This window comes from Molossus molossus, unplaced genomic scaffold (genome assembly GCF_014108415.1).
Source record: "Molossus molossus isolate mMolMol1 unplaced genomic scaffold, mMolMol1.p scaffold_m16_p_4, whole genome shotgun sequence".
Classification (NCBI taxonomy): Eukaryota; Metazoa; Chordata; class Mammalia; order Chiroptera; family Molossidae; genus Molossus; species Molossus molossus.
In genome coordinates this window covers 96,343,994-96,370,045 of record NW_023425377.1, presented here as the reverse complement: position 1 = coordinate 96,370,045, position 26,052 = coordinate 96,343,994, and the positions used below count along the sequence as shown (strand labels likewise).

Sequence of the window (26,052 nt, the reverse complement as noted above, 5' to 3'; positions counted from 1 at the left end):
ATTTCTATTTTCTGTTTAAGAAGAACAGCGGAAGACCATTCAGGGGTGGCTCCTACCATTTTCAGTGGGCCAGTCTTCAGCGGGCCAGTCTTCAGGAGGGACCCGCTGACCAGGAGCAGGGCACCTGTGCGCCTACAGACCAGTCTCTGACCTAGGGTTGAAGAGCAGTCAATTCGGGAGCCGGAGCAATCCACGCACGCTGAAATTTCTCCGAGGTCACAGCCTTGCAGCAGCAGCCTGTGCTCCCTTCCCAGTTTCTCCAGGATTTATGCAGAAGTGGAGGGGAGGCGTGACTTCCCGAGCGTGTTCGTGCGAGATCTTGACGTACAGGCGCAGAACTTCCGGGGCCACATCACACCTCAGACCCATTGAGGGAACTTCCGCGTTGTGGCAAGGGGTGGCCAGGCCCGCGTGGTGCGGAGGAGAGGCCGTGCGCCACCCAACAATGACAAGCAGGTTGACATGAGATGCCTCTGTGCAAGGTTGGACGTCAGCCCCGGGATCAGTAATCACGAGAAGTCGCAGCTCCTGGAAGGCGGCCAGGATCTGGTTCGTGGAGGTTCCAGGAGGGAACAGCCCAGCAAGAGCAGTGGCTTCCGTGGCAGCAGCAAACTTCGCACAGCTCACTGGCCAGCATTCCTGGAGGATGTGACACTGACACCAGCCAGGTTTTCAAGAGGAACCACAGCAGGAGCCGCCAGCAGAAGCCGCTCCCAGGTTCTCTTTGGATTTGTGAGGTGGAGGCCACCACTTTTCCTTTTGTAAATGTACTGTTCCATTTGATGGCCAAGGTTGATGCCATTAAAGTCGGTTTCTGCTTCAGGAAATTAGAGGACATCCTGCTCCTTCATTTGCAGAACATCAAGGGCTCTGGAAATTGTGAGTTTCCCTTTAACTTGGGACGGAAACGTAGAATAGTGTCATATGAATTCCTCTCTGGGCAGAGCAGAAAAAGCAATAATGCATTTCTAAATAACCCATGTTTCAAAGGTGGAATCACAATAAACATTTAAAATATTTTAAAACAAAGGATAATAAAAATGTTACATTAAAACTTGTGGGATTCAGCCAAAGCAGTGATCAGAGGGATATTTATAATCTTACACATATTAGAAAGAAAAACAAACACCAAAAAACTCTGCAATTTTATTATGTAGGCAGCCATTGTAAAAGTTAGAATAAAAGCCCTGGCCGGTTTGGCTCAGCAGTTAGAGCATCGGCCTGCGGTCCAGAGAGACCCGGGTTCGGTTCCCACTAAGGGCAAGTACCTCGGTTGTAGTTTGTCCCCGGCCATGGTTGGGTCATGCGGATGGCAACCACTCGATATGTCCCTTTCATGTCAATGTTTCTCTCTCTCTCTCTCCCTCACTCTCCCTCCCACTCTATCTGAACAAAAAGCGAAAAAATGTCCTCGGATGAGGGAAAAAATGTTAGAATAAAAAACAGTAAATTAAACTCAAAGAATGTAGAAAGGAAATATATTAAGAAAAGAACAGAAATTAATGAAATTGTAAGCAAACATATACCAGAGACAATCAGTACTACTAATATTGACAAATATGTAGCAAAACTGATCAAGAAGAAAACTAGAGAAAATAAAAATCATCAACATTGTATATTTAAAAAGATATGACACATTTATGCTAATAAATTTGAAAAGTTAGGTGAAATATATAAACTGTACGGGAGAAAATAAGAAATCTAAATAGACATTTAAATAAAACAGAAACAACAAAAACCTTTCAAAAAGAAAATTCCAGGCAGAAGGACTCACTAACAAAATCTTCCAGACATTGAAGTAAGACATTAACATAAAATCTTAAATAAAATCTTCCCAATAACAGAAAATAGAAAAACATCTAATTAGTTTTATGGCCAGTGTAGCACTGATACAAAACCCTATTCAGGATATTTCAAAAAAGGAAACTTAGAGTCCAGTTGATCTCATATGTGTAGATGAAAAATCCTCAAGAAAACAGCCCAAAAAATTTTGTTTATCTGGGAAGGAAGGCAATGTTGCTTTAACATATAAAGAAATAATTCACCATATTAATAGCAAAAAGAGGAAAAAATACAGTAATCCTCATAGATGCAGAAAAAAGCATTTGATAAAATCCAATACCTATTTTTGACAAAATAAATAGATGCCATAGGAAACTAGGGTTCACTGGGGACCTCCTTAATCTACAAAAAACAGCACACTTTATGGTAAACTGGTAAAAAGCTTCACCTCTATATTGAGAAGGGGAGAACAATGCCTAATCACCATTCAACACTTTATTGAAGGTGTCACCAAATGCCGCCCAGCCTGCTCTCGGAAAGTGGAATATTTCGGTATTTAGCAATAGCTCTAGATCTCTGATGTAACTATTCCCGCACCCACCGGGAAGAGCACTCTTCTGTACTGCAGGGCTTGGGGTACACTGACATTGGTCTATGTCTTTTATTGCCACCTGTCTTCTATTTGATTTTCTGCTTCATGTCAGTTCACCTGTACTACCATTAAGTCACTCTGCATGTATTTCACAAACTCCATTGAAAAGAAGATATGCACCATCACATTGGAAAACCACTGGATGTCATGTTGAAAGGCAGAACATTTGCACACAGTTTCACTCCTAGATGTGCCATGGAGACAATTTTGTACCTATGTACCAGGAGCAATTAGAAGAAAGCTTATGGCAGCACAGATCAAGTATTCTTTTTTTCTATTATAAAAAAAAATAGTTTTGTTGTTTTTTATTTTTTTATCCTCACTTGAGGACATTTTTTCCCCCTATTTTTTGTCCAGATAGAGTGGGAGGGAGGGAGAGAAAGAGAGAGAGAAACATCGATATGAAAGGGACACATCGAGTGGCTGCCACCCGCACGACCAACCAGGGCTGGGGACAAACTGCAACCGAGGTACGTGCCCTTAGTGGGAACTGAACCCAGCTCTCTCTGGACTGCAGGCCAATGCTCTAACCGCTGAGCCAAACTGGCCAGGGCAGTTTTGTTGTTTTTCAAACAGGATTGATTAAGAAGTTGTGGAAGATTAATACAGTAAAGCATATATGCTCAATGTTGAATGCATGCATATATTTGTGACAGTTTTAAAACTTAATGGAATGATAAACACAAATTTAGGGGAGTGTTTAGTGCTGATTTGGACAGGAAGCAGAAAAATGAGATAAGAAGGAAATAGGTAAATAGAAACAAACAACATTTTATTTTTTGGTTGGGTGATAAGTTCATGGGTGTTCATTATATTACTGTTTTATCATGTATATACATTATGTATATATAGGGTGGAGCAAAGGTAGGTTTACAATTGTGAGTACATGAAACAGTTTATTCTTGTATTATTGTTATTATTATTATTTTTTTTCTTCAGGGGAGAGCATGAACCCAGTTCCCCACTACCACAATTTATGCAGTTGAATTTCCCACATTTGGGGAAATCGCAGGGGTGAGCACATCCGGAGTGCAATGGATAACCCTCGCCCTGGGAACCCACCTTCATGATCATGGTATCTCCCCTGCCAGGTAAGCATTTTTTATTATTACTATTTATTAACTATTGTATTATTTTTCATACAAACAACTGTAAACCTATTTTTGCCCTTCCCTGGATATTCTTTATATATACACCAAATTACCAAGTCTTTTATTATGAATGATAATAAATAGAAGATAAAAGTTTTAAAGTGGTGAGTAGGGTGAGTGGTGATTTCTTTGCTACAACATACAGAGGTCTCACCTTTACATGGCTAGTCAGGTGCTTTGTCTTACTTCATCTAACAGATAGCATTATCTAAATACTTTAAACCTAGCAGCTGTTGCTTCTTCCCTTGGCCAATAGCACACATCAAAAAAGACCAAAAGAAAAAAAAAAACCTTACGTGTTGAGCTCTTGGCCGACTTCTGTGATCAGATTATGTCATAGGCTACTGGTCACTTATGGATGGACTTTCTTTGGATCAGACAGTCTAACCTGCTCCACTCAGCTGTGATTCTCTCCCACATACTGAATTGAAGGAGCCTGTGGATATTGTGGGCATCCTGTGGTGTCTGTAGGAGAGAATACTATGGGCCAGCAGCTTGTTTATTTATCTAGAACACAGAATGAGCTCATCTAGCAAATATTAAGCTACAAAGTTCTACCCAGACTGCCTTTTTCACCAGAGGTCAATTGGAATCCCAACATAATGTGTCTTGCATTTTAGAGTTCCCACTCACTCACAAACATTTCTTATAACTATAAAAATTTTTCTGGCCTTAAAATTTTATAGTATCTGAAAGCTAGGGTTCACTGATGTAACATTTGTTTTTTACCTCAGGCCACTCTGGATAGTTTACCCACAGCTGCAGCTGATACCTTGCCTTAGTCAAAATTTTACTTTGTCTTTAGGATAAAATTGCTCACATGTGACTAAATAAGCTTGAGTCCCAACAGTAATTTATTTAAAATTTAACAGAATTTACTTTTTGTAGGGAAAGCAATTTAGGAAAATCATTTGGCATTGCTTTTCCTTAGCAAATTCTCTATTATTTACTGAATTTGCATTGGCTAGAAAAAAACACCTTCAAAACAAAGGGGAAAAAATTTATATTTCTTAGATTTCTATTTTAATTTTTTCCTTTTTATATGTACTGAATATTCTAGGGTTTGCAGGTTAGTAAACGCATCTCAGCTGTTCAAGGAAAACATAGGTAGCTCAATTAAACAAATGCTTACTTGTTTCTGAAAGTCTATACATTTCAACTATTGTCATTAAGAATAAAGATGGCGGGGTAGGTAAACACAGTATCACATCCTCCCACAACCACATCACAGTTACAACTAAATTACAGAACAACCATCATTCAAAACCAACTGACATCAAGCTGAATGGAAGTCCTACAACTACGAAATTAAAGAAACAGCCACATTGAGACTGGTAGGAGGGGCAGAGGTGTGATAGGCTGGTCCCACACCAACGTGTGGTGGATAAAAATTAGGAGGACACCTCCGCCGGGAAGGTCCTCCCTGAGGACTGAGGGGTCCCTGTTCCACACCAGGTGCCCAGCTCAGGGTTCCATTGCCAGGAAGAGAATCCTCATCACTTCTGGCTGTAAAACCAGCGGAACTGAGGCTGAGGGAGGCTGAGGCGGCTGGAGCCCCAGGCAGATCCTCTTAAAGGGCTCACACACTGATTTATTCAGACTCTCACCCTTTAGGCTCCAGCGTGGGGAGGCAGCTTGAAAGGCACCAGAGTCATATGGGAAAGAGCTGAGTTGTTTGGCATTGGAGCAAGGGCTGGAGAGGCAGATTTCTCCTGGACACATAACACTGTCAGAGGCCTTTGTTCCTCTGGTGAGCGCTTCCCCTGGGGTGGCAGACAGCTGCCATATCTGGGATTCCAGCAACCTGGCTCACACTGGTTGCCCCGCCCTGATGATTCCCTAAGGCCCTGCCCCACCCAACTTTCAGGCCCACCCAAGCTGTTGCCAGTTGCTTGACCATAGGATTGGCCTGTCTTGGATCCGGCTTCAGGTTTTCCTAAATTCTTTTCAACAAGCAGCATCTGGTCTCAGCTAGCCCCATATCACTTGTTAAATAATGCATAGAAACAAACACAGGGAGGCAGCTAAAATGAGGAGACAAAGAAACAGGTCCCAAATGAAAGAACAGAACAAAACTCTAGGAAAAGAACTAAGCGAAAATGGAGATAAGCAACTTAACAGATGCTGAGTTTAAAACACTGCTTACAAGGATGCTCAATGAACTTAGTGAGAACCTCAGCAAACTTAATGATCATAAAAAAGGAGCAGTCAGAAATGAAGGAGACACTAACTGAAATAAAGAATAATTTACAGAGATTCAATAGTAGAGTAGGTAAAGCCAAGAAGCAAACCATCAATTTGGAATATAAGGAAGCAAAAAACACCCAATCAGAACAGCAAAAAAAAAGAATCCAAAAAAATGAGAATAGTGTAAGGAGCCTCTGGGACAACTTCAAGTGAGCCAACATTCGCATCTTGGGGGTGCCAGAAGGAGAAGAGAGAGAATAAGAAATCAAAAACCTATTTGAAACAATAATGGCAGAAAACTTCCCTAACTTGGTGAAGGAAACAGACATACTAGTCCAGGAAGCACAGAGCGTCCCAAACAAGATGAACCCCAAGAGGCCCACACCAAGACACATCATCATCAAAATGCAAAAGGTTCAAGACAAAGAGAGACTTAAAAGCAGCATGAGAAAAGCAGTTAGTTACCTACAAGGGAGTTCCCATAAGGCTGTCAGATGGTTTCTCAAAAGAAACTTTGCAGGCCAGAAGGGAGTGGCAAGAAATACTCAGAGTGATGAAAAACAAGAACCTACAACCAAGATTACTCTATCCTGCAAAGCTGTCATTTAGAATCGATGGCCATATAAAGAGTTTCCCAGACAAGGAAAAGCTAAAGGAGTTTATCACCACCAAACCATTATTATATGAAATGTTGAAGAGTCTTCTTGAAGAAGATAAAAAATATGAACAAACAAAATGGCAATGAATACATATCTATTGACAATTGAATGTACAAACAAAATGAACAGGCAGAACAGAAACATTCTCATAGATACAGAGAAATTTTGTTGGTTGCCAGATGGGAGGGGGGTTGGGGAAATGGGTGAAGGGATTAAGAAGTATAAATTGGTTGTTAGACTGACAAACCTCCAAAGGAAGGGGGGGTGAGGGGTGGGAAGAAATAAACCAAAGAACTTATATGCATATATGCATAAGCAATGGACACAGACAACACTGTGGGGGAAAGGCAGTTAGGGGGGCAGGAATGGGGAGGAGGGGGCCAGTGGGGGGAAAATGAGGAACATCTGTAATACATTCAACAATAAAGATAAATTAAAACAAAAAAAGGAAAGAAAAAGTCACAAAGATGTTAAAAACGCCTTCTGCATCTCACCCCTGATGTAAATTCAGAGTCTCTATGCTGTAGAAACTCCAGCCTGTTAGTCAGTCACCGATTGCCTGTTATCAGATCACTGTGACCGTGTGGCAGTGCTTGTGTTCAAGCCACCCTTAGAGTAAGTCGCCTAAGTGTGTCCCAATCCCTACGTCATTCACCTCATGTCGTCTCCTCATGTAGGTGTTATATCATCTCACATCATCACCAGAAGGGTGAGGACTGTACAGCAGGCCCTTGAAAAATGGCATTTTGTTCAATGTTGATTTGTTATAATGTTGTCATTTGCAGGTTCAATTTCAAGTCTTTTTTAGGAATCGACTGGCCCTTATCAATATGGCTCCTGCTGACCTTTCTAGTTTCATCGTTTGCCACTTCCTTTTCTGAATTTAATGCTTCATCTCTACTAACCTACTTATATTTCTGGATTCACCATGCTCTCTCACACACCTGTGCCCTCAGCTCTACTCTTACCTGCCAAGAACGCCCTCTTTCTGTGTGTATCCTGCCTACCTGGCAATGTCCTATCAGTGCTTCGAATCTCAATCCAAAGACCATCTTCTGTGTGCAACTGTGAGTTTTAGTTCCTTTACAGCAATTACCATATTCACCCAACATTCAATACATGCTTATTGAGCATATCCTGTATGCCTGGCAGTATTTTAAACACTGCAGAGAAAGAATTACATAAAAACGTCAGAAGTTTCTGTTCTTGAGGAGATGAACTATACTGCAATTGTTCATTTGCCCTCTGTCTCCCCAGTGGTCAGTATAAAACTTGAGCACTTGGTCTTAATTATCTTTGTACCTTCCGCACCAAGCACAGTGTCTGGCCTATAGCAGGAACTGAACAACAATTTACGACTAATAAATAACCTTATACTCATTTCCGAAGAATGAATTGAATCAAAGAGAAATGTAGTAGTTGTCAAAAGACAGACTCCCTTTCAGTTTCAAGTTTTCCTTTGAACGTGAAAGCAATGAAATACTTCAATGATCTCGTACCCTAAAGCAATTTCTACATAAGGTTTGTTTTTTCTTTCTTTCTATTGCTTTATCTTTTCTTCTGAGTAATTTAGGTATCATGATACTATTTCTAGGAAGAGGTGTAACTTCTAAGTAGACGACTCCAGGGAAATTAATTGTTAGGGAACAAAGACTTCATCTTGCTGGACTTCAAACTCTGTTTTAGAAACTCAGTATACCTCATTCTCCATAGCCACACCTTCTTTCAAGGATGCTCTGACATTATATCAGGTGATTATTTACATCTAAATGAGACTATGTGACTATATGGAAGTATATCACCTTTTCCACAGAATTTGTGTTGATTTGAGTGGACAAATGGAAAGCTGTGATTCTAAGAGAATTTAAGTAATGAGATGTATTTTTGATGATAAGTATTCTCCTTAACTCCCTGAACCCATAAAAGATAAGTGCTTATATGCATATTCTTCTATTTGTTTTCAGTGGTCACCCTTGGCAAACTCAAATATGAGTTAGTGGCTGGTAGTACTTAAAAATAAGAAACTGAAAATGCATGCTTCATCCTGAAACACACAGACACACACGTGTAGCTTGGAGGTTTGGATGGAGTCAGTATATAGCCAACCACTTAAGGAGAGAGGCTGGGCAGTGGCGGTGAAAATGGTTACTTTGATGCTCTCTTTCTAGGAAAGACATACACAGGTCTGATTCTCTGAAATGATTCTAAATATCTTTAGAGCAGAAACAGTCTCTCCTTGAACAAAACTACGGTGGGTTTTATTGTTTCGAAGTTTTCGGCTGTAATGGTTCTGTTCAGGGCAGAATTACTTGAAGGAAATGGCTGTAAAATCCTTTCAGTTCTTTTCCTTACTAATGTAGTTTGAGTCTGTTCAATCCACTGAACTGCAGATTACGACCGAAACCATTTCAGAGCACCTACCACATAAACTGATAGCTACTAAAATCCTACCTGTGGAGCTCCTGAGACAGCTTTATTTTCTTTCTGTGTTAGAAATATATTTTTATTCTTTGGGTTCTCTAAGTCTTACTAGAAACACTGATATGGAACATTGAAAAGTACATAAAATATATCTTGCTTCACCTGGTACAACTGTCTAATAGTCATCACATGGAGAGGATTATTTCAGTATCCTGTGACCTTACAAAGAATTGGAAATCAACATTTGATTCAGTCATTTAGTCACCCAACATATATTGAGCTTGCACTGTGTATGTGCTAGACTCTCAGTTCGCTTCTCGATATCCAGTGGTTAACAGATAGACCCTTTCCTACTTTCTTGGAGTTTATAGAAAGAAGGCAGATAGAGGAAAGCAAGACAAAACCAAGAATAAACCTTGCAAACAAATAAACACATTACGGTAAGATACAAAAGTGAAAAGATTATAGTTGATTCTAATTTTTATTGGAATCATGTAAATACAATCAAGGAAACCTTTACTTAAAACTCCCCGGTGACTTCCTGTCACATTTAAAATCAAGTTCAAAGTGCTTACCGATAGGTACAAAGTCCTGCATGTTTGTTTGTTTTTATTGATTTTTTATTTTTATTTTTTTTAGAGGAAGGGAGAGGGAGAGACAGAAACATCAATGAGAGAGAACATTGATTGGCCGCCTCCTGCATGCTCCCACTGGGGATCGGGCCCACAACCTGGGCATGTGCCCTGACCAGGAATCAAACTGGTGACCTCTTGGTGCATGGGTCGACGCTCAACAACTGAGCCACACCGGCCGGACGCCCTGCGTGGTTTTGTAGCCCACCTGTCCAGACTTGCTACCACTTTCTCCCTCGCTCACACACTTCAGTCACACAGTCTTCTTGCTACTGCTCACTATTCCAAGCTTGTTTCTGCTTCAGGGCTGATGCTGTCGTGATTTTCTTGGGTGGGGTGCTCTTCCCCTGCTTTTCTCAGGACTGGCTTCATGATATCAGACATCAGCACAATAGAACCTCTTCATAAAGCCCTTCCCTGATTATCCAACTTAAATAGCCCCTTACTCCCACCTACCTGTTCACCCTCACATTACCTGTCTGATCTTCACTGGTCTTAGAGCTATTTGACAGTCCTGTGTATGGTGTGTGTGTTCCTTTGTTGACCTGCTCATTTCCTGTGTCTCTCACTGGAAGGGAGTCTCCTTGAGACCAAGTGTGAGTTCACAACACTGACCCCAGAACCTAGAATAGTGTTTGGCATGTGACAGGTTTTATTACATTGTCTGGAATCATCTCTGAGTTAATATGCTAAGCATAACCAAACGTGATGCGGTGCTTTCTTGAAGTTTGCTGTCCAGCTTGAATCAACAGCCAGGCAGGAGATTGAGCTCTGATTGATATCTATTGAGAATTTCTTGCCCTGGCCGGTTTGGCTCAGTGGTTGGAGTGTAGGCCTACGGACCAGAGAGCCCCGGGTTCGGTTCTCACTAAGGGCATGTACCTGGGTTGCAGTTTATCCCTGCCCCAGCTAGGGTTGTGTGGGTGGCAACCAGTTGATATGCCTCTGTTGCATCCATGTTTCTCTTTCTCTTTCTCTTCCCCCCTCTCTCCCTCCTGCTCTATCTGAATATAAATGCAAAAATTTCCTCTGGTGAGGATAAAAAAAAAAAAGAGAATTTCTTGACCAATCACATACATACATTTCAAGAAGATAAAAATTGAGTATAGAGTCACAGGACAGTTAAATCCTCTTAGGGGAAAAAGATCTCGAAAACAACAGAGTTGTACCTTGGTTGAGACATACAGGTGTCCCCCCAAAATGTATACAGGCTGTCTGTAGATTTTATTACATTTTGAAAATAAAATGTATTTTAATAAACACTGGCTTTATAATCACACTTTTTAGCTGTGTACATTTTTTTGGGAAACCCTATGTATTCAAATTGCGTTTTTCAAAGGGGGCACGTATTCTCAGTCTAAAACACGTGCAAATGACCCATTTTCAAGTTCTAGTGTGTTGTCCCCAGAACAGAGAAAGGAGTTGCTTCAAAGCTTAATCTTAAAATACAAGAAGATATTTTATTTTTAAAAATTTCTGGTGTTTAACCCTCGATCAGAACAAAGTATTTCCTTTGAAAAACTTTCTTTTTTTATGTAATGGTTGACAGACACTAAAAGGAACAACAACAACAAATGTTGCATTTGAATTGCAAAGGCATTTGTGTTGGTGGTGGTTTCCTTAATATTGTATAAGAGTAGCTAAACTACACTTGCTAACACTTTTCTCCAATGTCAGCACACCTTCGGAGGGCCTGTAACTTACTGAAATCAAAACAAAGAAACTAATTTTGGAAGAGTAACCCAGTTCCTTCTCATACTTTTCCTGTTTTACTTGATCCTAACATTGCATTTTTAGAAGATTGAAGAAGAGATAGTGAATTAACTTCTGTAAAACATGAAAACAACAGTATCAAAATCAAATTAGAATAGAAAATGAAGGAGAAAAATCCCTCTATCATTTAAAATCTTAACTTACTGCACACATATGACTAACTGATAGAAGGGACTTTTGGGTCCATGAAGGTTGAAACTTTTTGACTCCTCCCCCTTTAACTACAATGTCCATTTGATGTCATGTGGAGGAAGAGCTCCCTCCAGTCCCCATGTTTGGTCTTCTATACCACAGAGAAGTCTCTGCACAGCTGGGACAATGCCAGGGGGTCTCAGTGCAGTGTATGAGGGAGTGGCCCCTGCAAAGAGCACCTGACTCATTATGCAATGTGACTGCCTGCTTTGTCTCCATCAGTTGTCATTTGGGGGCTGGGTGGGCAAGGCTCTGTGATGAGGCACCTTTGCATGAGGTCACTTTGTGTTGACAGAGGAGCTTGGAGAGGAGGCCAAGGTGGAGGGCTGAAGCATGACAAGATGCTGAAAGGAGTCTCCATGTGACAAATGTATTATCAGATTATTAGGAATTTCAGCAACTGGGCTATTCTCATTAACTTTTCGTTTATCAAAGACTTTGGTTTTATAGTAAAAAGAAATAATTTTTCTTTCCACAAGATAGTATGACATCTGCATTCTAACTGCAAATGTGTTTGACATAGACAGATGTTTTATTCTTCTGAAATAAGATTTCTTTCCAGTAACAGCTGAGAGTGTATTCAAGAGAAGTAAGGTGTAATGGTGATCTTTCTCCTATTTCTCCATGTAGCATTCATCTCCTATCTATGAAATGACAAGTTAGATCATCTAAAGAAAGAGCCTTATTGCTAACAATTCTGGTTCATCAAGCCCCATAGGGATGCTGACAGTGCCCTTTTTCCTCTTCTTCAGCATATCGAAAATAAACATGTCATTGATAGATACTTTTGATTGCTATGATAGATGAAGCAGATATGGAAAATATTTCCCAGGTTTCAATATATAAAGGTTATAAATATAACAGCAACAAAAAACCCCCAAACTACTCAGCCGGTGTGGCTCAGTGGTTGAGCGTCAACCCATGCACGAAGAGGTGGCTGGTTCCATTCCTGGTTATAGAGCACATGCTCAGGTTGTGGGCCCAATCCACAGTTGGGGGCAGGCAGGAGGTAGCCAATCAATGTTCCCTCTCATCAATGTTTCTATCTTTCTCTCCCTCTCTCTAAAATCAATAAAGAAAAAATATTTAAAACAAATAAACCCCAAACCCTTAAATATATACTTGAGCTCCAAAGAAAGTAGAATTGTTAGGTAAATTAATGCAGAGGGAATTCAAACTCTGGTCAGTGAATTAGATGAGACATGAGGGCCCGACAAGGGCTCTGTGTCTGCAGAGCCTGGAGCTGGACTCCCCACAACTCAGGGCACCAAAACAAAAGTTTCACACAAAGTTGGTGCTAGATTTGTGAAACCCATGGGGCCCTTATAAGGAGAAAACTCAAAATTGCTCTTTAGGGTTCTCTGACAACCCAGGAAACACTGGACTCCCTGGGAAAATGAGCTTTTGGCCAATAAATAGCTAAAAAGGACAAGCAAGCAGAAACAAATGGCATGAACAGGAGTCAGAGAGCACAATAAATAGGAATTCGCATGCATATTGGAGACATAGAAAAAAGAACAAGTAACTTTGAAAGCAAACCCAAGGAGAATATTTAAGAATAGTAAAACTTGTAGAAACTGAAGTTTTTAAAATGCAACTAAAAGCGTGAACAATGTAATTTTCGAATTAAAAAAAAAAGTGTATTGAAATATTGATGAAAAAAGAATAAAATTGAACAGAGAGAGATCAAGAGAGGAAAAATATAAAACAGATGATAAGATCCATAGAAGATAAGTTTAAACATCTATCAACACATACTGATAAAATTCCAGGAAAAAGGAAAGGATATTTCAGAAGAAAATGGCTCAGAACTTCCTAGAATTGAAGACAGTTCTCAAGTTGCAGGAGTACACCAAGGTCTCTCAGGAAAGAGAAAAATAAATTACACCTAGAAAAACCACAGCAAAATTGTAGAATGTCAAATAAAAAGAGAAATACTTAGTTCACCAGTGAGAAACGCCAGGTAAGTTATAAAGGAAGGACGATTAGACTGGCAACAGATTTCTTAGTGGCTGCAATCAATGCTACAAAACTGAAATGATAGTTTCAATGTTCTGATGTAAAATCATTGTCAACCTAGAATTCTATACTGCCAAACTATAACCTCAGAATGAAGGCAAAATGAAAATGTTTTAAACCATATTAAAATTGAGGGGACATTGTTTCCTAGGGATATGCTGGATTATTTTAGGTGTCAGCCTGTTGTTGGTACTGACGTTTGTATTTGGAAGTTTAAGTATTGGGAAATAGGTTCTGAATAACAAGAGTGGGCAGAGATGGACATGGTGGACTGATTCTGACCAGCCACTGCTCCCTCCTTTTGATGTGCCTTCCAGAATGAAGAGGCTGAAGGACCATAAGACTATTTCCTAGGCTCCTTACAGTTAGATTTTAGCAGTGATTTAGGCTCAGGTAATCCAATGTACTCACGTGGGATCTGGATTTGCCATTTTTGCTGCTTTACATGCCTTTTCTTTTTAAAAAACAAAATTAATGCAGTACCTATGTGACCCACCAAATATGAGGCGATTTGAATATGAGAATGTTTCATTTCTCATGCGAAGGTCCCTAGAATTAAAGAAAAAAATTTAATCTTTTTCTTTCTTTTTTAAATACATTTATTACAAAACTTTTTCAATTACAGTTTACATTCAATATTGTTTTGTATTAGTTTCAGGATTACAGCATAGTGGTTAGACAGCCATATATTTTACAAAGAGCTCTCCCTGGTATTTGTAATACCCACCTGGCACCACACACAGTTATTACAATATTATTGACTAGATTTCCTATACTGTACTTTACCAGATCCTCTTTATTTTACTAACATATCTATGCCCCAGCTGCTGGCTAGTAACAGCTCCTATATGCCCTTCTTCTTTAAAAAAAAAATGCCCTGCTATGATGGCTTCCAAGTCACCTGGAAAGTTCTGCACCATCCTCCAGGGGCAGTCCTCAGCTGAAGTCTGCATGACAGGAGGCACAAAAGGCCAGTCTCCTTACCTCAAGCATGAACAACTCTATAGGGTCATCTGTGCACCCGAGCTTTCCTGTGAAATCAGGCTGAAACCAGTCTCCAACTGAAACTATATTTTCTCTTAGTTTATTTTCCCCTGCCCCAGCCTGACCTCTTTTCTCTCCTCTTGAGAATATTCAGTCAATACGTCTTGAACAAGCATCCTATTATCAGGCTCTGCGTCTAGGGAACCCCATCTAAGACAGCTGCTGCCCGAGGTGGACCTATGGAACAGATTAGCAGGAGAGGATTTGCTTACTCTCAACCCAGTTCCAAGAAGGACCTCGTTATTGGTGGTGGGTGGAATATTGATGGCCCCTAGCATGCTGTGTCAATAAGGTTTTTAAAGACTTTTACCTCTGGTAAATTGGGATGAAATACAGATGCAAGAGGATATACTAGATAGTGTGATTTCTTGAACATTTGAAAGGGTTAGGGGTAAGAGTAGCTATAAGGACTGTGGGATTATCATTTTAGGAAATCACAATAGTAATTCATTGCTATTGTTTATTCTAATTTATTGCATTATGAAAATGTAACTGGAGAGTCTTTAGCTTAGATATTTGGCTTTAAACCTCAAGAGAAATAAATTGCTTAAATTTTAACAAAATTTTATAGTTTCAAATTTAAGATATGTCCAAATCTATCTTGTCCTGTTTTTTTGTTTTGTTTTGCTTAGTTTTTTTTTTTCTTTTTTTTAAGTATCAATGAAGTGTCCTTGTAAAGAAAAAATTTCCCCAAATTTCTAATATATAAATCTCTAATCTTTTCAAGGTGTTGTCTTCGCGGTCTATAAGGAAATTACCTTTCATGAAACTGTTAGATTTTTGTTAGTGGACCAGTTCAGGAGAACTTGTGTCTTTCTCAGGAGTTATAGTTGAGACACTTGCTGCAGTAATGCACTACTATTTTATTTTTAAGGTAATGAAATAAGTAAGTGAAAACTGATTTGACCTAGTACATAAGTATTAAGGCAGCACCAAGACACTGCTTGGACTCAGATTATCACTAAGCTCCTGAGACACACTGTTGCTTCTCCTGTAAGTACACGGTGTAGTTAGCTGTATCTTGTAACAACGGAAACAGTGCCTTTTATGGAGTAAGTATAATACATAGAAATGTTCAGGAGCAACACTGATCTCCAGGTCAATGGGTTGACCGTTTATGTTTGGGACTTGATTTCACTTTATGCCAAGAATACAGTAACACATTAAAAAGAAAAAAGTAGTATGTGTGATATCTGGTTTGATCTGTGTATTTCAATCACTTTTTAAAGCCATTACCTCTTGTTCTATGTGTACAAGATTATAGAATTTGCCTTGCACACAGATTTTTCTAAAATGAACATTATTTTAGACCTTATGAATTTTAACATATGGTAATAAAATAGGGATCTTTAATGTATTTGTGAAACCTAATTAAATTCACATCTAAATTGGTAGTGTTTTCACATTGTTCTTCTTGATTAAGTTTAAATTTTTTTTTTTTTTTTTTTTACTAAGCCTAAAAAACCCTGGGAGAATGGAAGCAGTGAGTTTGTACAATGGCTACATAAGTCTTGATTATAATGTGCTTTATCACTGAATAATTATACAGTAGTAAAGAAATCGGAGTTATACGATAGAATATAAAAAATGTCACCAACACATTTATATTTACTATTACTGTTACTTACAGTAAATACTGCACTGGAAATTAACGAGAGCCTCCCCACCAAAAGCCACACCACCACCAACACTGCCATGGCCCAAAGAACAGAACACAACCCTTTTCTCTGGCTGCTCCCACTGCACCAGTGGAAACCGGAAGTAAAATAGACTATACTTTCGCAAACAACTGGGTCTGGGTGGTGCCCTCCTGTGTACCCTTGTGAGGTCTACCCACCAGAAGGTCCATGAAGGGGCAGGCAGGTGCACCTGGCACCCCACCACTCTACCTTCATGACTTCCTGCACACATTTTATTATGGGAATGATCACCAAGGCTCAATCTTGATGATCTCATGATTATATCTGATGACTTTTAACCTGGAATTTGGGGAAATAAAACAAAACAATGACTTCATAATAATTTGTAAAGACATCTTGAATTGAGCACTTCCAGGGACTGAAGGAGGATCTGTAAATTCACAGGTTCTTGGGTTGCAAAGAATGGCTGTACTCTCTTTTCTCAGAATATAATCTGCATTTTCCAGACTTCTCTCTCTCTCTTTTTTTTTTTTTTTAATTTTTTTTCCTTTATTGATTTTAAAGAGAGAGGAAGGGAGAAGGAGAGAGAGATAGAAGCAATGATGAGAGAGAACATTGATTGGCCACCTCCTGCTTGCCCCTCACTGGGGATTTGGCCCACAACCTGGGCATGTGCCCTGACCAGAAATCAAACCAGCAACCTCTTGGTGCATGGGTCGATGCTCAACCACTGAGCCACACCTTCCGGGCCGGACTTCTCTTTTTTAATAAAGGTGTTCCAACCCTGGCCGGTTTGGCTCAGCGGTTAGAGCGTCGGCCTGCGGTCCGGAGAGACCCGGGTTCAGTTCCCGCTAAGGGCGCATACCTCGGTTGCAGTTTGTCCCCGGCCCTGGTTGGTCGTGCGAGTGGCAGCCACTCGATGTGTCCCTTCACGTCGATGTTTCTCTCTCTCTCCCCCTTCCTCTCTCTCCCTCCCACTCTATCTGTACAAAAAATGGAAAAATATCCTCGGGTGAGGATAAAAAAAAATAAAATAAAATAATAATAATAAAAAAAAGGTGTTCCACAAAGGATTAGTAGATTAAGTTGAGAGAGGGGGCACAGTGATATCCCTCCAGGCAAGTATGCAGTGACCTGCTTCCTTTACCGAATACATGGCCACGTGGTCATTTCTTTCTGGCAGATCTCATTTCGAACCCAGAGCCTAGAATACTGTCTGGCTCTGTAAAAAGTAAGTTTGCAACGAATATTTATTGAAAATAAAAAAAAAATTAAACTCTAGCATTTATTATTAGTTTTTCATTTTTACCAGGTATTTGAAATTATTTAAAAAAAACAAAAACTTTCTTTCCTTGAATTTCAAATATAGCCACTGGAAGGCTGGTTTGATAGGTCTGAATTGAGGAGATTTGGGGTAACTTTTAAATTTTGATAGTGTTTTTTTGCAGAAAAGTTAGAAAAAAGTACATAAAACTTTATATTCCCATTTCCCCAATTCCTTCATTGTTAGTGTTCTATCACATTTTCTGTGCCATTCTTTTGTCCTTTTTCTCTCTCTATATGTGTATGAATATGCATGTGTGTGTGTATATACTGGGTGGGGCAAAAGTAGGGTTTCAGTTTTTTGTAAGGGCATAAATATAGTAACCAATAAATAATAATGCAAGAATAAAGTCTGTGTCTTCGGTACTCACAACTGTAAACCTACTTTTGCCACACCCTGTATATATAAATATTTTGTTCCTCATTAAAATTTAACCCCTTGATGCTTCTTACCTTGAAACAATTATTATTACTATATGGCTGCAATATAGTAATTTTCAGGTTTTTTCAATATTTATTAGTAGATCTCTAAGGTAGAGTTTTTCCTTTTTATTTGTAGTTATCTATTATTTATATCAGTATGGACTTTTATTTTATTTGATGAGCTCTAATTCAGTTATGTCTTTAATTTGATCTTAAATTTTATAAAAATTTAAGAAGATATACAGATGGCCAATAGACATATGAAAAGATGTTCAGTGCCACTAATCATCAGAGAAACGCTAATTAAAGTCAGTGAGATACCACCTCACACCTGTCAGAATGACTATCACCAGTAAATCAACAAACAACAAGTTTTGACGACAATGTGGAGAAAAGAGAACCCTCGTGCACTGCTGGTGGGAATGCAGACAGGTGCAGCCACTGTGGAAAACAGTAGGGAGCTCCCTGAAAAAATTAAAAGTAGAACTGCCTTATGACTCAGTGATTCCACTTCTGGGAATTTATCTGAAAAAACCTGAAACACAAATTGGAAAGAATATATGCACCCCTATATTCACTGCAGTGTTACTTACAACAGCCATGATTTGGAAGCAGCCCAGTGCCCACCAGCAGGTGAGCGGGTACAAAGCCGTGGTGCATTTACACGTGGAATGCTGCTTGGCCACGGAAGGGAGGACATCTTGCCTTTTGCTGTGGCGTGGATGGGCCTGGAGAGTGTTGTGCTGGGCGGGCAGGCTTGTCGGAGGGGCACAGGTGCCATGTGCGTTTGCTTATATGTGGAGTCTAATGAACAGACTAAACCAACACAAGAGAAACAGACTCATAGCTGTCAGAGGGGAGAGGGAGGGGGTTAGGTGAAAAAGGGAAGGGATTAAGCAAAAAATAAAAAATAACCCTCATAGACAAGAGTGTGGTCATTACCAGAGGGAAATGGGGGTGGGGGGAGCAGGAGAGGGTAAAGAGGGGGATAAATGGTAATATAAAGAGAGGTGACTTGGGGTAGTGAACACACAATGCAATATACAGATGATGCATTTCAGAATTGTACACCTTAAACCTATATAATTTTATTAACCAAAGTAACCCTAATTAATTCAATAAAAATAATTTAAAAAAACCTGCATATTCCCTTAGAATCCCCTAAATCTCGTGACATGCTGCTATGTAACATGCCAGGCAGCTATGGGGCCAGACAATATCACAAGGCAGCTGCCTGGCTGGGTTATATTGCAACAGGCAGCTGCTGTCAGTACAGGCTGCTTCCCAGTGGGGTACTATCGGGAGAGGCAGCTTGTTGATACATTTTAAGGTACCTCTTATCCTGTTTGAGATACAGTGTGAAATAAATATAAACATATACAAAAAATGCTAAAATTTACTAGCCCCAGTCCTGCTCTCATAATATTCTTGAGCTAATTGCATACCTAAATAGTATAGCAGCCTTACTAAAAACCTGGCATTCAGAAAGGCCCAACATGTGACCTTTCCTTAGCTCCTACAACATGTCAGAAAAGGATGGCGAGTAAATGACAATGAAGAACAGACATAAATGGAATGATTTCTCCAGAATGCTAAAGAATTAGACAATTCTTGGTTCCTAATGTCATTTCCCAGTAAAAGGAACCAGTCTTCTTGGAGAAGGACTTGACAAACATTAGGGTGAGAGGAGGTATACAGGTGAGTTAATGCACCAGGAAGAAGGAAGTACATAAAAAACAGGTGGAGGATGGAGGGACTCCTACTGCTCACCTTGAGGAATTTAAATATAAAAACACATGATTACAACAGATTTGAACACACTGAATAACAAAAAGTTTCTAGGAGTCCACCACAAAAAAAAAAAAAAATGAGATAGAAAAGGGAAAATTTATTTTTCAGAAGAATGTTAGGTGAAACATATGTAATTAATGATAATATAACAAAATTACCTTTTTGCAATCACTAATAATTTATTCAGGCAAGAATCATCAGTGGGTGCTAGAGCCATTGGGTGCAAGTTAATTGGGGAACAGAATGTTAACAAATTATTTTTTTAATAATGTATAAATCTGATCAGAACCACCTTAATCAAGTCATCAAACTCTGCATTCCTCTTGACACAGTGTAACGTCCACATTTCTATTACGTTCTGACAAGGTCTCAACTGAAGCTGTTTATATGGAAGTGATCAGACAAATCAAGATTATAGAATATTTTATAAGGCATCAGGCCTAGATTATTTAATTAAAAAGTCAATGTCATTAAAGACAAAACATTAGGAAAGGGGACGTATAAATAAAAAGACACTAAAGCAACATGATAACTGAATTCAATGTATGAGCCTTAAATGGATCTTGAATCAAAAAATGTGATACACCACTATAAAGAACATTATTTTAACAATTGTTATTTTAACAATCAGGGAATTTAAGTAAAGACTAAGTATTAGATATCTATTGCTGTGCAACAAACCTCAACTCAGTGACTTAAAAAATAATTTATTGTTTCTCGGGGTTCTGGATTGATTGGGAGTTTCTTGTGCCTGGACACACGCCCACAGCCGGAGGCACCACTGTATGGCTGGGCACCTTTCTTCATAAGCTCTGCTACTTTCAGGGAGGCTAGACCAGGCTTCTGCGGTTCCAGCAGCCTTCCAACAGGGCAGGCCCCAATATGCATATGCTTACTTAGTCTCCGCTTGTTGATGTCTCATGACTGCATAGTGGAAGAGAGGTTCACAGGGGCCATTAATGTAACAATCAGCCACAGATGTTATATTAGATCATTTAAAACAATGTTAAAATTTTGTGATGTCAATAATATTGTGGTCCTAGAAGACAAGATTCTAATCTTAAGCAATCAAGGCTAAAGTAGTTACAAGTAATGTGATATAATATTCTGCATGTGAGGGACGGGGGAGAGAGAGAGAAAATGCATATAGTAGAGCAGCAACATGTTAACAATCATTAGAGTTAGATGATGTGTTTACATTCCTATTCTTTCAAATTATTGAACCTGGGTTCGTTGCACAGATTTTCAATAGGTGTGAAACTCTGAAAAATAAAACTTGGAGTTCCAAAGAACCCCTGGTGAGCTTGTAAAGCAAGCCCACACCTTTTTCACCTTCCAGATCCTGGATTCAGTAGGTCTGGGATCTGCCTGTGTAAGGAGGTCTAATGACGCTAACAGTGCGTAGTTCAACACTAACTACATTAGAAGAACTTAGAGGAGCTGACATAATTTTCAAATTGCAAGGCGGACCGAGGGTCAGAAAATACAGATTATATACAAAAGATGGAAAAAAGGAAGTTATTAAAAATGAAAACTTAAAGTAAAATAAGATGGAAAAATGAAACTAAACATAGTGTTTATAAGGATAACTGTAAATAGGATAAACATTTGTTAAATAATAAGACTCATACTGGATCAAAAAGCAAAACTCAACTATATTCTGCCTACAAGCCACTCATTTAAAGTTAAGTGAAAAACGTGTATTCAAAATACAAAGGTGGAAGTTTATAAAAATAAATTTTAACTTCTGTAATGAAGATCTAACTGGAATAAATCTTTCTAAATTAAGTAATATTGTTGTAACCCAGGAGATCGACCAAACTCAGACCCCGAGATGGGTTTAATAAAAGGAGTTTATTGAGCTAAGTCCGCAGGCACCTGCAGTATGTCCCACACAGGAGTAACTGCGGCCCCGGAGAGCTAAAATGGCTCCTTTTTATAGGATTTTGTAAAGGGGGTGCTACGTGTAAGCAAGCATGTTACAGAAGCGGAATTTAGCGGTTAGTTAATTATCTGTTACTCAGTTTCCCAGACATTTCAAAGGTCAAGCTGTTTTCAATAGATTATTCCTGACGCCGAGCCCAGGATTACTCAAGGGTTCGTTATTACCCCGGGGCTAGCGATTACTCAGGGGTTAGTTATTGAAGAATGTTCTTCAGTAAATGAGTAACTGACAACCCCTTTGGTTGTCGTGAAGGCCTCTGGGAGTTTAGGTCAATGGCACTGATTTATAACATTCCCCACTTCTTCTGGTGAATTAATCAAATCCTTGATTCATATTAGTCATCGATCAGGGGTAAGCATTGGTAATGTTGCTGTTGGGCTAGTACCATAAGCTTAATTGATTGGACCCGCTCCTTGACAAATGCAGTGATTCTGTTAAGGATGATAGGTCCTCAGGCTAAGGCTACGAATAAGAGGAGGAGCAGACCCACTAGAGCTGTGAGGAGGGTGGTCAACCAGGGAGACCAATTGAACATACTCTCATACCACGAGGTGGAGGTAAGTTTCTCTCTATCTCGTAATCGCTTTTGCAGCTCATAGATAGTCTGATATCTGAGTGGTTAGCATAGAAACAACAGATCTCTCCTAGGGCAGCACAGAGGCCTCCCTGTTTGAGGAAGAGCAGATCTAGACCTCTGCGATTTTTGGAGGGCCACTTCGGCTAGGGAGTTAACCTGTTTTTCAAGGTATTTGACTTGGGTTTGGAGTAATTTGATATTGCGGGAGAACGTGGCTGACAGATTACAAAGGGCAAGGTCATTCTTAATGAGGGCTGTCCCTCCTAGGGCAGTGGAGCCGGCAATACCCAGGGTAGCCAGTACAGGGATCAGAATGGGTACACATTTCTGGAGTCTAGTATGATAGTCTGAGGCTAGAAAATGGGCTGCACCTGTGGGCCCTGCATATACCTGGGGAACTGTATAGCTAACACAAAGAATTGAATGATTCCCGGGGCTGATGCAACGGTGGATACCTGATAAGCATGCAAACCAAGTCCCGCTAGGTGCAATCGAGTCCATGAGGGTGAGCCTTCGGCTCGCAGAGAGGTGTTGGTCAGGCAGTTGTCCTTGTATGGCGAAGCTTGGAGGTCGAGGTTTCCAAGGATGAAGCAGGTCCCCTGTCCTTGAAGATCTCCTAGGGTGAGCTTGCCGGCTCGGGCACAGTTGGCTAAGGTTCCTTCCCCAGGTGAGTCTGAGTCACTAAAAGTTTGATTCATGGGGGCAAGAGTACCCGTGGCATTTGCCCCAATACCAACATAGTAGGGTGGTGCTGGATCTACACAGAGCCAGCAGTCTTCGGTGGTGTTAGGTTGAGAACTATTTAAGAGGGAGAAAACAGAATCTAACATGGTTAGAAGCGAGTTGCTAAAGGAATTGAGGGGGTGTGGCGTTGGCATCTGAGGGGACCCAGAAGCTGGAGCTGTTGTCCTATTCCAGCTCTCTAGAGACTCTATGGGTGTTACTGGGTTGTTTTCTTTCCTTGGCTGAGAGGCGGGCCTCTCTTCTGATGACTTCGATGGCCTGCAAAGACTTGAGAAGCCCCTGGTTAGATAATTTGCCTATGTGGTCATAGTGAATCTTAGGGATAATAGGTGGTGGTCTCCCATAGATGATTTCATAAGGGGTAAGGTTCTTGAAATATGGGGTGCATCGGGTGCGCAACAGAGCAAATGGCAAGAGGTTTACCCAATTATCACCGGTTTCAATCTTAAGTTTGGCAAGATTCTCCTTAAGAGTTCTATTCATTCTCTCTACCTGACCTGAGCTTTGGGGTCTATAGGCACAATGTAATTTCCAGCCTATTCTGAGAGCTTCTGCTATTTGGAAATTTTGGCTATGAAAGCCGGCCCATTGTCTGACCCCAGTACTAAGGGCAGGCCAAATCTAGGAATGATCCCAGTTAGGAGATGTCTGGCAACTACGTTAGCAGTCTCATGCCTCGTGGCAAACGCCTCAGTCCATCCTGAGTAGGTGTCAACAAAAACTAGTAAGTACTTAAATCCAAATTTGCTGGTTGAGATCTCAGTAAAATCAAGTTCCCAATGCTCACCTGGTTCATGCCCTCTGATTCGGACTCCAAGTCCATGGGGTCTGGGAGGCCCTGGATTTACCTGTGCACAGGCAGAACATCGGGTAACTCCGAAGTGGCTATAGTCTTGAGATCTGGAATATAGAAGTGTCTACTGACTAGAGAGATTAATTTTGATGTGCCTAGGTGAGTACTACATATAGTGGAGATCTCTAATGAGAGCAATTCCCAAGGCTTTGGGGAGAAGTAGTCTTCCGTCGGGGAGCTGATGCCAGTTCCCCTTTTCTGTTGAACAATTTAACTTCTTTCCCAGGTTGAACTCCTCTTCATTTAGGATGGTGAGGAGGGCAATTCCCGAAGGGGAAGAGCAGGGAGGATTTCTATAGGTTTTACCTCAGTTAGGGCAATTTGTTTAGCAGTCCGGTCTGCTAGGTCATTTTCTTCTTTTGTCTGACTAGGCTTGGTTTCGTGCCCTCTGCAGTGAACAATGGCTACAGCCTCAAGTTGCCAGATGGCTGCTAAGAGTTTGAGTATTTCTTCTCTATTTTTAGTTTCTTTCCCAGCTGATGTGAGGAGCCCCCTTTCTTGGTATAGGGCTCCATGCACATGAGCAGTTGCAAAGGCATAGCGGCTGTCAGTGTAGATGTTGACCCTCTTGCCTTTTGCCCAGTTGAGTGCCTGTGTCAGGGCAATCAGTTCTGCTTTCTGTGCAGAAGTTCCATGGGGAAGGCCTGAGCCCAGATTACCTTTAAGTTGGTGACTACTGCTGCCCTGGCATACCGAGTTCCATCCTTGATGAAACTGCTCCCATCAGTATAGAGGTCATAGTCAGAGTTGGCTATTTGCTCATCTTTGAGGTCCGGTCTGGTTCCCTCTATGGAGTCTAGTAACGAGTGGCAATCGTGGAGCAGTTCTCCTTGATTCCCGTCGGGGAGTAAGGTAGCCAGGTTGAGGGCAGTAGACTTGGAGAAGGTAACCTGTGGTGGGTTCAATAATAGTACCTGATATTGGGTGAGGCGAGTGTTGGAAATCCATCTGTCAGGAGCAGACTGCGTAAGGCTTCAGTGGTGTGGCCTCCAATGATTTGGATTTCCTGGCCTAAGGTCAGCTTCTGCGCCTCCCTGACAAGGAGAGCGGTTGCAGCTGTCGCTCTCATGCAGGACGGCCAGCCTGCGGCAACAGGGTTAAGCTGTTCGGAGAGAGAAGCAATCAGGTGTGGTCCCAGAGTCTGGGTTAGGACTCCTTTTGCTATGCCTTTGCGTTCTGCAACGAAGAGCTGGAAAGGTTTGGTGGTATTTGGCAAGGCAAGGGTAGGGGCTGAGGCAAGCGCCTGTTTAAGTGTTTCAAAAGCCTCTTCCTCCTTTTCAGTCCAAGTTAAATCAGGTTCCTTTCCCCTGATAGGTGGCTAGTGGTCCCTTGTTAGGGGTTGCCAGCAAGATTCGAGACAGTTGCCTAGTTTGCTCCTTAATGGGATCCTCCCGGTTCTGAAAAACTTTCTGAGCTATTTCAAGTAACTCATTTCTATTCTTTCCCTCAAAGCCTTCTAATTTCTCCAATTTCTTTCTGATGTCTGGGGTTGACTGTGAGACGAAGGCCATGTTGACCATTCGTCTATTCCCATCTGCATCCGGGTCTAAGGGGGTATAAATTCTGTAGGCCTCTAATAATCTTTCTAAAAAGGCCGTGGGAGATTCGTCCTTCCCTTGCATAGTGGCTGCTACTTTTGCTAAATTGGTGGGTTTCTTAGCAGCGCCCCTTAGACCCCTGAGGAGGTTTCGGTGATAAGTGCGTAACCTCTGCATCTCCTCCCCAGTGTTTGGATCCCATTCTGGGGGTGGTTGAGGCAGTTCATCATCTAAGCCCTCGGGGCCAGCGTCATCCCCGACCACAGCCTTAATTGCCTCAGCGTGTATTCCTCTCCCTCTCCTCTGAGGTGAACAAAGTTTGTAAGATCTGTTGACAATCGTCCCAAGTGGGTTGGTGGGTCCGGAATACAGACACCAATAAACTTAACAGAGCTTGTGGTTGTGGTTGCTCCGAGAAAGGGTGTTTTTGTTGTTTCCAATGATATAAGTCACTAGTTCAAAAAGGGACATAGATCATATGCGCCGGGCCCGTAGTGCCGGGCGCGGCGGGCACCTCTCGTAATGGGAGCATGGGGACTGAGGTGTCCGGTTCCCGGGCCGGTTGATAAGGGGTGCCGTCCCGTGTATGTGAGGGACTCAAAAGTCTGGCGTTGTCAGCCGGGCCTGGGGCTCTTGCCTGAGGCTCGTCTGAGGGTGCCGTGGCCTTCCTGCCCGAGGTGTTTCCTGCATAGGGCGGGGGCGTCAT

At 41.0% G+C, this 26,052-nt stretch overlaps 1 non-coding gene and 1 pseudogene across 1 annotated transcript; both read right to left on the bottom strand.

The window, feature by feature from the left end:
- Positions 1 to 91: 91 nt before the first annotated feature.
- LOC118643960 lies at positions 92 to 26,052 on the bottom strand (annotated as a pseudogene).
- On the bottom strand, positions 3,371 to 3,533 carry LOC118616648. The gene has a single exon (XR_004956634.1). It is a non-coding gene; the product is annotated as a U1 spliceosomal RNA (small nuclear RNA).